This window comes from Lissotriton vulgaris, chromosome 7, assembly GCF_964263255.1.
Source record: "Lissotriton vulgaris chromosome 7, aLisVul1.2, whole genome shotgun sequence".
Classification (NCBI taxonomy): Eukaryota; Metazoa; Chordata; class Amphibia; order Caudata; family Salamandridae; genus Lissotriton; species Lissotriton vulgaris.
The window spans coordinates 617,963,543-617,979,120 of NC_141695.1; positions in this window are offsets into that span (position 1 = coordinate 617,963,543).

A 15,578-nucleotide genomic window follows, 5' to 3' on the forward strand; every position below is an offset into this window, starting at 1 on the left:
GTTCTGTAGCGGGTTGTGGTTTTATAGGGGAATAGGGTGGGAAGTTATTTATTTATGTATAATTAATTAGTAGGAATTATAAATTAATTTTAAATAATTGGTAAATAAGTTTAATTGATTGGTAATTAAGTTTAATTGATTGGTAAATAATTTTAATTAATTCATAAATAGATAAATGTGTTCTGTTGTGGGTAGTGGGTTTATAGGGGAATATGGTGGGAAGTAATGTAAATGTAATTAAGTAATAATTTATTTTAAATGATTATTTTGTAAATATTATAATTGTTACATAATTATTAATTGGTAATTAAATATTAGAAAATTGTATTTTTTAATATTTATTTTTGGTTAAATATATTTAGGTAATCATGTTTTTTATAATTATGTCTAGGTATTGTATATGGTTTAATTTTTTTTAATACTTTATACCATTTTTTAAATAAAAAGCTTTTATTTATAAGTATGTTATTTTAACCCCTACGCTATCCAACATTTTCCCTACTGTTGCAATCTCTGGAGTTGGAATAGTAATTGTTAACCCTACGCTATCCAACACTTTCCCTAATGTTGTACCCTCTGGAGTGGGAATAGTAATTTTTACCCCTACGCTATCCAACACTTACCCTACTATTGCACTCTCTGGAGTGGGAATAGTAATTTTTACTCCTACGCTATCCAACGCTTTCCCTACTGTTGCACTCTCTGGAGTGGGAAGAGCAATTTATACTCCTACGCTATCCAACGCTTTCCCTACTGTTGCACTCTCTGGAGTTGGAATAGTAATTTTTACCTCTACACTATCCAACGCTTTCCCTACTGTTGCACTCTCTGGAGTGGGAATAGTAATTTTTACTCCTACGCTATCCAACTCTTTCCCTACTGATGCACTCTCTGGAGTGGGAATAGTAAGTTTTACTCCAACGCTATCCAACACTTTCCCTACTGTTGCACTCTCTGGAGTGGGAATAGTAATTGTTACCCCTACGCTATCCAACGCTTTCCCTACTGTTGCACTCTCTGGAGTAGGAATAGTAATTTTTACTCCTACGCTATCCAACGCTTTCCCTACTGTTGCACTCTCTGGAGTGGGAATAGTTATTTTTACTCCTACGCTATCCAACGCTTTTCCTACTGATGCATTCTCCGGAGTGGGAATAGTAAATTTGTACTGCTACGCTATCCAACGCTTTCCCTACTGTTGCACTCTCTGGAGTGGGAATAGTAATTGTTACCCCTACGCTATCCAACGCTTTCCCTACTGTTGCACTCTCTGGAGTGGGAACAGTAATTTTTACTCCTACGCTATCCAACGCTTTCCCTACTGATTCACTCTCTGGAGTGGGAATAGTAATTTTTACTCCTAGGCTATCCAACGCTTTCCCTACTGTTGCACTCTTTGGAGTGGGAATAGTAATTTTTATCTCTACGCTATCTAAAGCTTTCCCTACTGTTGCACTCTCGGGAGTGGGAATAGTAATTTTTACTCCTAAGCTATCCAACGCTTTCCCTACTGTTGCACTCTCTGGAGTGGGAATAGTAAATTTTACTCCTACGCTATCCAACGCTTTCCCTACTAATGCACTCTCTGGAGTGGGAATAGTAATTTTTACTCTTACGCTATCCAACGCTTTCCCTACTGTTGCACTCTCTGGAGTGGGAATAGTAATTTTCACCCCTACGCTATCCAACGCTTTCCCTACTGTTGCACTCTCTGGAGTGGGAATAGTAATTTTTACTCCTACGCTATCCAACGCTTTCCCTACTGTTGCACTCTGTGGAGTGGGAATAGTAATTTATACTCCTACGCTATCCAACGCTTTCCCTACTGTTGCACTCTCTGGAGTGGGAATAGTAATTTTTACCTCTACGCTATCCAACGCTTTCCCTACTGTTGCACTCTCTGGAGTGGGAATAGTAATTTTTACTCCTACGCTATCCAACGCTTTCCCTACTGTTGCACTATTTGGAGTGGGAATAGTAATTTTTATCCCTACGCTATCTAACGCTTTCCCTACTGTTGCACTCTCTGGAGTGGGAATAGTAATTTTTACCCCTACGCTATCCAACATATTATATAATTAATTGTAAAAATATTAAAAGTATATTTATTTTTTTATGTTTTGTACATTTTATTTATGTTATTGTTTTATGTTTGAAAATGTATTTGTAAATTAGAATTTATTTTAATAATTTATAAGTTAGTAAAATAATTATTACAACATATTGTTCAGAACATATATATTATATATTTACAGTATATATTTAATTAATGTATTATTATTATATATGTATTATTTATTAATTTTAAACATTATTAGATACTTATAACTATGTATATTATATGTATTAGTGTTATTTAATGTATTTTACAATTATATTTTAAAAGAAAAAAAAACAATATTTTTAACATCAATATTTTTAACATCTATATTATTTTTTCGATATTTTTGTACTTACCATGTTGTAGATAGGATGTCAATATTCTTGCCCTCGATATTTTAGACTCGATATTTCTGTAGGTCGATATTTTGGAGGTCGAAATTTTGTCAGTGATCCGCCTGACATATGTCCTGCAAGGGGACTCCCCAGCCCAGGGCAGTAGTACTCGCCGTGGCCCGAGTGGAATGGGCCCTCAGCCCAGCTGGAGGTTCCTTTTTAGCCAAGGAGTAGCACGCTTGGATGCACAACACGATCCACCGAGAGATGGTCTGTTTGTGCACCGCTCGTCCCTTCTTAGCGCCCACGTAACCAACAAAGAGTTGGTCATCCTCCTGGAACTGTCGTGTGCTATCCAAATAGAATGAAAGCGCAAGTTTTGGGTCCAGACGGTGGAGACGCTCTTCCTCCTTTGAGGGATGCGGAGGCGGAAAGAAGGTGGGCAAGGTGATGAACTCGGCTGTCCTCATCCTCCTGGACCTTTCCGTGGCTTTTGACACCATTTCCCACGGCATTTTGAAACATCGGCTGTGGGAGATAGGTGTCAGAGGGAGGGCCCTGGGGTGGAATGAGGAATATCTTACCGGCCGCCTTACCACCGTTCGAGGCGACTCATTGGTCTCCGGCAGTCGCCATGTGACTGTGGGTGTACCTCAAGGGTCGATTTTGAGCCCTTTGCTCTTCAACCTATACCTGACTCCCTTGGCTAAAATTATTAAATCATTTGGCTTTGAAACTGTGTCATATGCTGATGACACCCAGCTGCTGATCACGTGCGGTGTAGACGCCACCGACACCTACACTCGTTTTAAAAACTGTATGGTTGAGATCAGCAGCTGGATGCGGGGAAATAAGCTCCAACTAAATGCGGGCAAGACAGAAAGTATTCTGTTTGGCAAGGCAGAGAGGTGCTGGACCTGGGAGTGGTGGCCCGCTGAATTGGGTATATGTCCTACTCCCAAGTCGGCGGTCCGCAACTTGGGAATTAATATTGACAGCACTCTGTCTATGAAAAATCATGTAGCCAGGGTCACTGGTACCTGCTATGGAATAATGCGCCGCCTCAGAAAGATCTTCAGGTGGCTCCCCATTGAGGCCAGAAAACCCTTGGTGCAGGGCCTTATCATTAGTCATTTGGATTATGGTAACGCCCTGTGCCATGGCTTGAATGGAGACCTACTGGCGAAGCTACAGATTTTGCAGAATACTGCCGCCAGACTAGTGCTGGACATGCCGCCTAGAACTGCTTCTTCGCAGTGTTTGGAAAAGTTGCACTGGCTTCCCATTCGGCAAAGAAGCCAATTTAAGATCTTGAGCCTTGCCCACAATGCACTCTATCACAAAGGGCCTCGCTACCTCCAAAAAAACCTTAATTGGTATGTTCCGAAAAGGCCCTTAAGGTCTAGCAATAAGTCTCTGCTGACTCAACCTCGTGTGCACTCCTCTAGATATGGCCAACGCTCTTTTTCCTACCTCGCCCTGACACTCTGGAATAAACTGCCCGCTCACCTCCTTTCCATCGTGGAGCACCAGAAATTCCGTAAGGCACTGAAGACTTGGCTTTTCCCAAGCAGGACCCTCTGTGTGGTGTAAGCCTCTTTTCTCTTCTGTCTTCCCTTTTCAGTTCTCTTATGCTGCAAGCGCCTTGAGACCTCACAGTGAAAAGTTGCGCTATATAAGAACTTCTGACATTGACATTGACATTGACATAGGTGGAAACGTGTGTGTGATGCCCTTCAGGAATCGAATAACAACAGGGGACTTGAACAAAGATGGTTGATCAGGCAGCCTCAGAAAGGCTGAAAGGGCAGAAAGGTAGCCCTTGGTAGTGCCCAGAGCAGAGCCCTGCTGGGCATGAGAAAGAAGGAAGAGAAGAACCTCAGAAAGAGGGGCAGAGAGAGGATCCACAGCCTTTGCTCTGCACCATGCCACAAATCTGTTCCACCTGCAGGCGTATACCGACTTTGTGGAGGGACGCCTGGCTCCCAGAATTATGTTACAGACCTCAGGAGGCAAGTCAAATGGCCTCAACTGTCGCCGCTCAATCTCCAAGAATGGAGGTGGAGACTGGACAGGTTCGGGTGGAGGACCGTCCCCTGCTGCTGCGACAGAAGGTCCTCCTGAAGAGGCAGATGAACCGGGGATCGACTGACATACTGAGTAGCTCGGGATACCAGTACCTTCGTGCCCAGTCCGGAGCCACAAGGATGACTTGTGCCTGGTCGCGCCTGATCTTCTTCAGCACTCTGGGCAGAAGAGGTATAGGCGGAAAGGCGTACAACAGAACGCAACTCCACCCGCGACGAAAAGCGTCTCCGAGCGAGTGCGGCCTTGGAAATTCCAACGCGCAGAACTGATGACATTGCGCGTTCTCTTCGGTGGTGAATAGATCTAACCAAGGCTCTCCCCACTGCTGAAAGAGGCCTTGCGCCACATCCGAGTTCAGACGCCATTCGTGATCCATCATGCACCGGCGGCTGAGTTCGTCCGCCCTGGCGTTCAGAGAACCTGCCAGGTGTTGAACCACCAGGGTCACAGCCTGATGTTCCAGTCACTGCCAAAGGCGCAGAGCCTCCTGGCAGAGGGTCCACGACCCCACCCCGCCCTGTTTGTTGCAGTACCACATGGCGGTGGTGTTGTCCGTGAACACCTGCAGTACACTCTCCCGGACAGGGGAGGAATGCCTTTAGTGCTAGACGAATCGCCGGCAGCTCCAAAAGGTTGATATGGAGCCGGGACTCCGCCAGAGACCAGAGGCCTCTGATCTCCGCCTCTCCCATGTGGCCTCCCAAGCCCTGGAGGGACGGGTCCGTCACGACTACGTGCTCCGGTTGGCAAAGGGAGAGGGATCTACCGCTGACCCAATCGCGGTCCGTGAGCCACCACTGCAGCTGTTTCGCAGTGCCCTCCGAGATCAGGACATGGTCAGACAGGTTGCCCTGATGCTGGGCCCACTGCAGAGCTCGCATCCGCCAACGGGTGTGATGCACCAGAAGGATGCAGGAAGCCACCAGCCCCAGCAGCCGCAGTGTCAACCTGACCGAAACTCTGAATAAAGGCTGAAAGATTGGAATCAGAGCCTGTATATCCTGAACCCGCTGTTCAGGTGGGTAAACCCAAAACTGCGCCGAGTCGAGAACCGCTCCGATGAAAAAGAGCTTCTGAGAGGGGCACAGATGTGACTTCGGCACATTGATGGAGAACCCCAGCTAGTGCAAGAGGTCTGCCGTCATCTGGAGGTGGCTGACGACTGTCTGGGGCGAGCCTGCCTTCAACAACCAGTCGTCAAGGTAGGGGAAGACTGAAACCCCTAAACTGCGCAGATGAGCTGCGACCACCGCCATCACTTTCGTGAACACTCGTGGGGCGCTGGTAAGGCCGAAGGGGAGCACGGTAAACTGAAAGTGCTCGTGGCCTACCGTGAAATGCAGATAGCGCCGGTGGGCCGGCAGGACGGGGATGTGGAAATAAGCGTCCTGCAAGTCCAACGCTACCATCCAGTCTCCTGGGTCCAGGGCAGCTAAGACCTGAGCCAGAGTCAGTATTTTTAACTTCTCCTTCCGGAGGAAGCCGTTGACGTTCCGTAGGTCCAAGATAGGGCGTAGGCCCCCTTTGCCCTTCTTGGGTACCAGAAAGTAGTGAGAGTAGCAACCACATCCTGCTTCTGGCCCAGGAACGCGCTCGATGGCCACCTTGGCCAAGAGGGCCGGAACTTCCTCCTGCAGAAGCCGCAAATGATCCCCCGAAACGTGGTGGTGTTGCGGTGGCATGGCTTGAGGGGTTGTCTCGAAGGGGAGGGAGTAGCCCCTTCGGACGATTTGCAGCACCCACCTGTCCGATGTGACAGTGCGCCAGTGGGAGTGGTGATGGCGAACCCTGCCCCACACTGGCGTCACATGGGTCGAAAAGCACAGACTAGGAGGGTTTTGAGGCGGATCCTGCGGGGGAGGGTGTGGACTGGCCTCGCCGTTGTCCCCGACCGCCACCACGGCAATTTCCACGACCGCCACCGCGTTGGATGGTAGTCTGCGGTGCGTGGCTGGCAGCACGTGTGGGGGCGCCCCTTCCTTGGCCACAAAAGGAGCGAAAGGCACCCGTTTGCTGGTGCGGGGCTGAGATGCCCAAGGACTTGGCCGTAGCCCTGGAGTCCTTAAAGCGCTCAAGCGCATGGTCTGCCTTGTCGCCAAAAAGGCGACGGCCATCAAACGGCATGTCCATCAGTGTATTTTGGACATTGGCCGAAAAGTTGGCGAACCTTAACCAGGCGTGGCGATAAATCCCCACCGTCGTTGCCATCGCTCTGCCTAGTGAGTCGGTGGTATCCAGCCCACACCGGATAGAATATTTTGCTGCATCCCGGCCTTCCACAAGGGCAATTCCGCGACCGTGTCCCACAGAGAGTGGGTGTAGCGGCCCAAGAGGCATGCGGTGTTGGAAGACCGCAGTCCCAGACTAAGGGATGAGAATACCTTCTTACCATACTGCTCATACCTCTTGGATTCCCTGTCCGGCGGGGCCGACGGCAACGCGGTCTGGGAATTGGACGCCTGGATGACCAGACTCTCGGGGTGGGGTGGGGTGGGGAGACAGGAAACATGGGTCTCCCGGGCCGGGCGGTGGTGTCTGGCCACGTTCCTATCTACGGGCGAACCCATAGCGGGGCTGGACCAAGTGCCCAAAAGAACGTCGGTCAAGGCCTCATTAAACGGCAGCAGAGGCTCGCCCGAGCTTGACTGCGGTTTAAGGACCTCAGCGAGGAGGTTAGTCCTCACGGCCGCGACGGGGAGCTCAAGGCCCAGAGCCTTGGCCACCCTCATCAACACCACACTTTAGGTTGCCCACTCCTCCGTAGCCATGGTAGGAGGCGAGACAAAGCCAGTGTCTGGAGAGGTGTCCAGACCACTGGCATCCCCAAGTCCACCTGTCCAGTCCTCTTGAGACTGACACTCTCGGGTCAGAGGGTCCTCAGACCCCTCCCAATACTCCTCTTCACCCATCTCCTGATAATCAGGGTTGTCAAACGATGGGGCCGGTTCATAGAAGCTAAACTCCCCAAGCGGCGTCGAAAGCGGCGCCCAACTGCGCCGTTCCGACGCCGGAACCGGAGCGGGGGAGGCATCGGCGAGGGCGTGCCCGAGGATGGCGCCGGAGGTGACATCTGAGGGACCGGCGCCGGTGAGGTTGTTGGGTCAACTGGCGACGACCCGGATCCCGAAGCGGATCCAGTGGGGCCCTGCGGCGCCCTGCCCGAATGCGGCGGCGTCGGGCCGAAGCACCCGACGGCGTCGGGGCCAAAGCCCCCGACCTGCTAGGGGCCCCAGACGGGTCCGCTGGGCCCAAAGGCACCGCGGAACCCGTCAGGGAAGAGAGGGACTTCATGGCCATGAGGAAACGCTCGATCTCCCCCGGCGTCGCGTCCTGCCCAGGAACCGGAGGGTGTGGAACAGGCCGCGACGCCAGCGACTCCGACGGAGCCGCGTGGGCGGTGTCACCCGAACCCCTGGTCGCGTCGCGCAAGCGTCGGGGGGAGTCATAAGAGCGATGACGCCTCTTCGACTTCTTGTGCATACCTGACGACGACTTCGACCCGGAGGAGTGATGTCGACTCTCGGAGCTGTGATGGCTCCGACCCCGCGACCTGTCCCTCGACCTCCTGTGGGACCGGGACCTCTCGCGGCACGGGGCGGACTCCCGGAGTTCGAGTCGCTTGGGGGACCACTCCTGCCTAGCTTTCGAAGTCAAGGCCCGGCAGTCGGGGCAGGTCTTGTCATCGTGGTCGACGCCGAGACAGTGGAGACGCCAACGTTGAGGGTCGGTGACCGACATCAGTCGGTCGCAATTCTCACAAGGCTTGAAACCTGGCATCCTTATCGGCACCGTCCAGAGTCGCAAGACTCAAGAAAAATGATCAAAAAGGGATCAAAAAGTCTAGTCAAAAAGTGACTAAATTACTGCTTTTTCCAGATCTGCGTTTGCTGGCGCGGAAAAAAGAACTGACGTCAGCAGAGGAGGCGTCCAAGTACTCCGACGACGTCATCACAGCACCCACGACGTCGACGACGGACGCGGAGCCGCAGACGACGCCTACCGATGCACAAGGGTACTGCTATGCAAACATTTCCGGATCCAGTCTGACGCCTGGGGATATTCTAAGGTAAGGAATCTATCACTAACGTGTCTCTTTTAGATCCAGAGTGTTAGCATTCTCACAAGGTAATTATCAAGCATGCAGTTATAAAATTACAAATGTACACAAAATTACATAAAGCTAAATATGATCTCTCCTCAGAGAGCTTCACAATAATTTTCACATTGCAAATCAAAGAGCAAATCTTCTATCCCAAAGGTTTGTCATGGCGTAACCAACTCTAACACAAAAAACTAAACCCTGGCTAACTAGGACCTTTCTGTAGGCTTTACTACTCTTTAATAGAAATCCACCCTTCAATGCATATTGACCTTAACATATGGTTGTCACATAGGTGGCTCAGGCCCCTATCCTTGTTCATTGGCTCAACTCAGTCCTGCTGTATTGAGCTTAAGCGTTTCCACAAGGCAAAAAGTGCAAAAGCAATCGCTTGCAGTAGAAACACACAACTTCTGCTCAATGAAATGCTATACTCAAGGCAACTAACATATGAGCAGAGGCTAAGCCCCTCTCTCAGTAGTAATTCTGAAACCTCTTTTTCTGTTGAACACATAAGGTATGAGGGCAGCTGCCAAGGGGATGAGGGGTAGAGGAGTAGGCTTCTACTATCTTTTTGGCTTGTTCTCTGTCGCAGTTGTCCCTCAGACTGTTTTATTTTTACAAATTGTTTTAAGCCTTGAGCCTCTGTGTTTTTATTTGTACATACCTAACTGTGAATTGAAAATTCTGCTCACAATGCAAGGGACCACAAAACCACTCTAGACATTTCCCTTCTGCAGGTTCTGGCTGCCTCACGAACTGATATGTTGCTGTTATATTACAACCGTTCGTCCCGGTGCTTCTTAGTCCACAGCCGGTTCGATAATTCCAGCTGTCGAACCGGCTGGAATTATCGAACAGGCCAGGGACTGAGTTGCATTGGGAAAGAAAGCACACGGCTACAGCCTTGATGATGTCCATATTGGATGAATCGTGTTGGCTGGATGTTTTTCAAATGAAACAATGGATTTATGAAATAAAATAATGAATTGGAAATACGAAAGGACCCCCGATTGACTTACTTTGAACTGTGATGCAAAAAATACTATTAGAAAGCACCTTGCTTGTGAAGAGGTTAGTGATTGTGCGTTCCTTTTTGTATAAGTCATACCCAAAGGTGGCTAAAATGGTGTCTCTTCAAAGAAATACAAGAATCGTAGAAGGAAAGAAGATTTATTGTACATCAATGGTGTTCCCAACAATAATGTATATATATATATATATATATACTAATATAATAAAGAGAGAGCCCAAACCTTTGAGGCGGGTAATCTCAGGAACCACAGCACCAATCACAACACCCAATACAGCGTTGGAAAGGGCAGTTGCAGCAGAAGGACATAGGCTATGCAGACGCCCACCATATACATTTATAAGGTAAAAGAACCGTGCCAGCAAAGTAGTCCCTTGTGGGCGTGTCTGCGTTGTGCTGTGGGCGCGTACTGGGGCGTGACATACGCTGGGGGCGTGTGGTACATTCCGCCCTTCATGCCATGTCTCATATCGTGTGCTGTGGGCGTGTGCTGGGGGAGTGGGCGTGTGCGGGGCGCGGGATTACGGAAAAAAAAGCGAGCGTTGTGCCCAATATTTCATTGTTTTTTCTTCCCAGGTTCTGTACATTCCAGCTCCGGGTGTGCTTGCTCCGCGCTCCCAGTGACATCCACCTGCTTTACTGTATGGAGGTCAGGCATGGCGCTATTCCCAAGGGCCGGAAGGAGCGCAAATAGGGGCCATTGTGCAGGAAATGTAATCTTGCCTTAACTTCCGTGACGCCTGAAGCACACACTGGAGATTTTCCACTTTTGATGCGCACAGGCCTCGCGCCACGCACATCCGGCAAGGCCATCCTCCACAGAAATAGCAAGAAAGGGACTATCCCGCCCCCGGGAATATGTGATGATATTCCGCAAACCAACATCCCGCATACCATCACTCCGCAATTTTCATAACGCAGGACTATTACTCCGCAAAAACATAATATCTAAAACTTTTACAACGCACATGACTTTATCACGCATGCCATTATAACGCAAATGCATGTGTGGTAAAGTCATATACACTGTAAAAGTACATTATTAAAACATCAAATATATGTTTGTATATATGTGAATGTATATATATATATATATATATATATATATATATCTGTATATATATATATATATATATACACCATTTTTTTTAAATTTAATTAAAACATTTAGGGGCAGATGTATCAAGCGTTTTTTTTGTCGCAAACGCTGCAAAATGCAATATAGCAGCATTTGCGACAAAAAAAACGGGAAATGCGATGTATGAAAAAATCGCATCGCAAAATTAAGGAATCGCAAAATTGGCGATTCCTTACTTTTACGCTACCATTTAAGGAATCGCAAAAAGTGATTTCTTAAATGGTATGTAAGAAACAAGAAAGTTTTACGAATTCACACTAAGAAATCGCAAATTACCACCAACTTGCAATTCGTGGTAATTTGCGAATTCTTTTACAAATGCACTTTTTGCAATTTGTAAAGGCGGCATGTGACGCTCATATATGCCCTTAGGGCATGTATGTACGCCATATGCGCTCACATGTCACTTTCAGGGGTGCAGCAGGGTCTCCTTAAGACACCCTTGAAATTTTTCTCAATTTGCAATTAGCAAATTGCGAATCGCAAATTGAGAAATTTCCCATTCCTTGCTATGGGCCTCCTGGCCCATAGAAATGAATGGGAAATTATTCCTTAATTGCGATTAGCAATTTGCTAATCGCAACTAAGGAATTTTAAGAAATCGCTAACAATTAGCGAATTTCTACATACATACCATTTAGCAATTCTCAAATAGCGATTCCTTAAAAATCGCTAATTGAGATTCGCTAAAGGGTATCTTGAAACATCTGGCCCTTATTCTTTTAAATTGCATTATTTATATTATTTTTATTTATTATTTTATTTTATTACCCTTTACACCCTAACAACTAATCCCACCCTGCTCCCTTTAAATACCCCTGCACCCCATAATCATAACCCACCCTTACTCCTTAAAATACTCCAACACCCTTAAACACTAACCCATCTTAACCCTATAAATATACCCTGTACCCCAAAACCCAAAGCTATCCCTGATCCCTAAAAATACCCATGTACTCCAAAACCCAAACCTAGCCCTGAACCCTAAAAATACCCCTGTACCCCAAAACCCAAACCTACCCCTGAACCCTAAAATACCCCTGTACCCCAAAACCCAAACTTAGCCCTGAACCCTTAAAATACCCCTGTACCCAAAAACCCAAACCTACCCCTGAACCCTAAAAATACCCCTGTACCCCAAAACTCAAACCTACCCCATAACCCTAAAATATCCCATACCCCAAAACCCAAACCTACCCCTGAACCCTAAAAATACCCCTGTACACCAAAACCCAAACCTATCCCTGAATCCTTAAAATACCCCTGAACCCTAAAAATACCCCTATACCCCAAAACCCAAACCTAGCCTTAAACCCTAAAAATACCCCTGTACCCCAAAACCCATATCTATCCCTAAACCCTAAAACTACCCCTGTACCCCAAAACCCAAAACTATATCTGAACCCTTAAAATACCCAAACACCCCAAAACATATACCTCAGTACCCCAAAACATATACCCTATACCCATACTTACCTTATCCAAACATTAAAAAAAAACATGCTTTTACCATTCATGCATTTACAACAAATTTCGTTGTAAATGTATGCGTGGAAAAAGCATATAAAATGTAATGCCATGCGTTATAATGGCATTACATTTTATATGCGGAGTCATGGTACTTTCGTAATGAAAGTATGCGGACTGATGATATATGGAAAGAAAGTTACAGAATAATGGGTGTTTACCCTCCCCCGGTAAGTACATTGGTGGCACGGCAGCCCACATCTCCAGCAACATACTCATATTTTTTCACCACCCATTTGAAAAATGCACAGGTCTCTCTCATGGATGGCCAGCACCGACATACACTTTTATACACACCTCCGGCCACAAGTTCTAGAATTGCGAACTTTAGAGCTGGGGAGCTACGTTTGAATCTCGGCATCAGCTCAACATCCTGTGATTCCAGGCAAATCGCTTTGTCTCCCCGTGCCTACCACAAATGAATGTGTTCTTCTGTAATGTAAATTGTGCTCATGCCATGTTGTCGAGTTCGCGCTATATAATATTGCAAGGAAAAATCAAGTAGGGAAACTCGAGTTCACAAACTACTGAACGCGCACTCTTAAGTGCATCAGCAGTGCACTGTAAATCGGAGCGTTTCACAGGCCTGCCACGGATAAGAAATGCTATCAAAACGAAATCCTACAAAACAATATACTACTGGCCAGCAGCAATTCATACCAGGACAACGTCGGGACGGGCTGCTAATATATTTCTATAGAGAGAGAGAGAGATAGATAATTTATGTGTAACATTTTTTAAGGTGCATCTTAGTATTCACCGTTGGATATCAAGTATCGATGTAATATGTGGGATTTTCCACTCTCCTTTCCTTACATTCCTATTTATATCATGGATTGAATATTGGTCCATCACAGTACCTGACTCGGTTGATTTCATTTATACCTGTAGTGTCCCGTGTATGGAACATGGGTTTGGTTCACTATTGGTCTGTTCTGTTTCTTGTTGGAGGTGGGTTTGGGTCCCTTGTTCCTGGCACCCTCATACTGACATGGAGGCCCGAAAATAGCCTCCCCCTAAATATCTGTGGCTAATTATTCAATGCTAAGACTTTTGGGAGTGTATATGGAATTGGTCCTCTATGAATGGGTTTGTACAGTTTTATATGCTTTTTGCACAATCTACATGCCAGATGTATTTTGAAAATCCGAATTCAGTATTTTTGTCAAAATGTCACTGAAACTTTGTGTACTTTACAAGGATTATTTAAACATCATCTGTTTAACAGCAATGCTACAATCAGATTTTTCTTTTTTACAATCATAATGAAAAAGGTAAAATGACTCTGGTTGTGTCCCATTTAAAACAAATGTATGTTTTTAATTGGTGGAGGGGAAAGGGTAGTGATTTCCCTTTAAATTGACACTCTATGTATCACTGTGTGACCCAGTAGAAGGCTCTGGCCGGAACGCGTAGGTCAGTTTTGGTTGTTATGCACCTTTGCACTTTGCTTGTTATGGCTCCATGATGTGTGTTTGCTTGCAGAATTTCAAATAAAGCACCTTGTCGCTAAGGATTTTGTTGCGCTGTTCTTCTGTTCGCCCTTGGGAAATGGAGTGCATTACAGGGCACTTCTTCACAGAGGTTGGAAGTAAAAAAAAAAAAAATATATATATATATATATATATAAATATATCTATGTCTATATATATATTTATATAAATTATATATATATATATATATATATATATAATTTATTCATTTATTTAACATTTATATAGCGCAACGAATCATCCCCAGGGGGATTTCACGGCGTTTGAAAGCCCACTAGCTGGACCCTCTCCCTTGCAGAACTCCTAAAACATCCGGGTTTTTAGACATTTCTTAAAGTGTCCAACAGAGGTGCAGCGGCGGATCTCTTCCGGTAACCTGTTCCAAGGAAAGGGGGCAATATAGGAGAATGCACGCCCTCCCATTCTTGATTTGTTGATCTTGCACGGCACTAATAGGTTCTGATTACTTGACCTAAGCTGGCGACCCGGGACATACGGCATTACCTTCTTCCTTAGGTATACTGGCCTCTCGGCCTAGCCTTGCCTTGAACACAAATGTAAGAAGTTTAAACACTGCTCTCTTTCTGATGGGCAGCCAGCGTAAGGCTCGCAGCAAGGGTCGAGAAGGGGAACGTCTACGCTTGTTCAAAGCCATTCTTGCTGCAGTGTTTTGCAGTAACTGGAGCCTGGAAGAAAGCTCTTCCCTTGCTCCTACAAGCAATGCATTACCATAACCCAGCCTGCTCACAATAAGGGCCTGGATAAGGGTCTTTCTTGCGTCCAAAGGGATCCAAGGAAATACTTTTCTTAGCATTCGCAGAGTCCCAAAACAAGTGCTCGAGAGTGCCTTCAAGATGATAATTTACTGTCCAGCAGAGCTCCCAGGTTCCCAACCTGCTTTGTGGGGGAAGGAGGCTCCGCAATTCAGAGGGCCGCCAGTCTATCCTCCGCAGTTCCTCTGCCTTTCCGAACAGGAGGATCTCCGTTTTGTTGGAATTAAGCTTGAGGAAATTATCCCCCATCCAGGCCGATTTTTTCAACATACACGTCTAAAACTTGGCTCTGGTTACAGCGGGATCCGATTCAAATAGGATTATCACCTGTGTGTCATCCGCATACGAAATCGTCTAAAAGTCGCAAGCTCTTATGATGGCGGACAAAGGAGCCACATATATGGTGAACAGAGTAGGGCTTAGGATGTCTATATATATAAATAAGATCTATCCTCACAAGAAATTGGCCAATTCTGCAGACAGATGGAGTTCTAGCCGGAGATCTTCCAGCCAATCCAATCATTACGTTTAGGAGGGGACCCTCCTTACGTAGTCATGTCTCCAACCCTTTCCCAGAACTTACTACACAACCCACCCGATTACCACCCAGAAATGGGTTTTTTAAGTGTAATAGCTGTCGGGCATGTAAGTTCGGGATTAACACATGCTCATATTCTACCCCATTCAGTCCAACTCCCCTACAAATCAAGGGGAATTATAACTGTAGGACTGAATATGCGGTATATGTCCTGACCTGTACTTGCGGACTGAGATATATTGGAAGTACCCGACCAGCAGTACATGGCAGGATATTACAACACTTGCGTGCAATTGTTAATAACGACAATGCTTATCCTGTCGCCAGGCATTTCAGACAAGTACATAACAACAACTTGGAATGCCTGAATTATTTTGTATTAACATCAGTTGCACAACCAAGAAGAGGGGGAGACAGAGACAAACTTCTGCGCCAGATGGAATCTAGAATGAT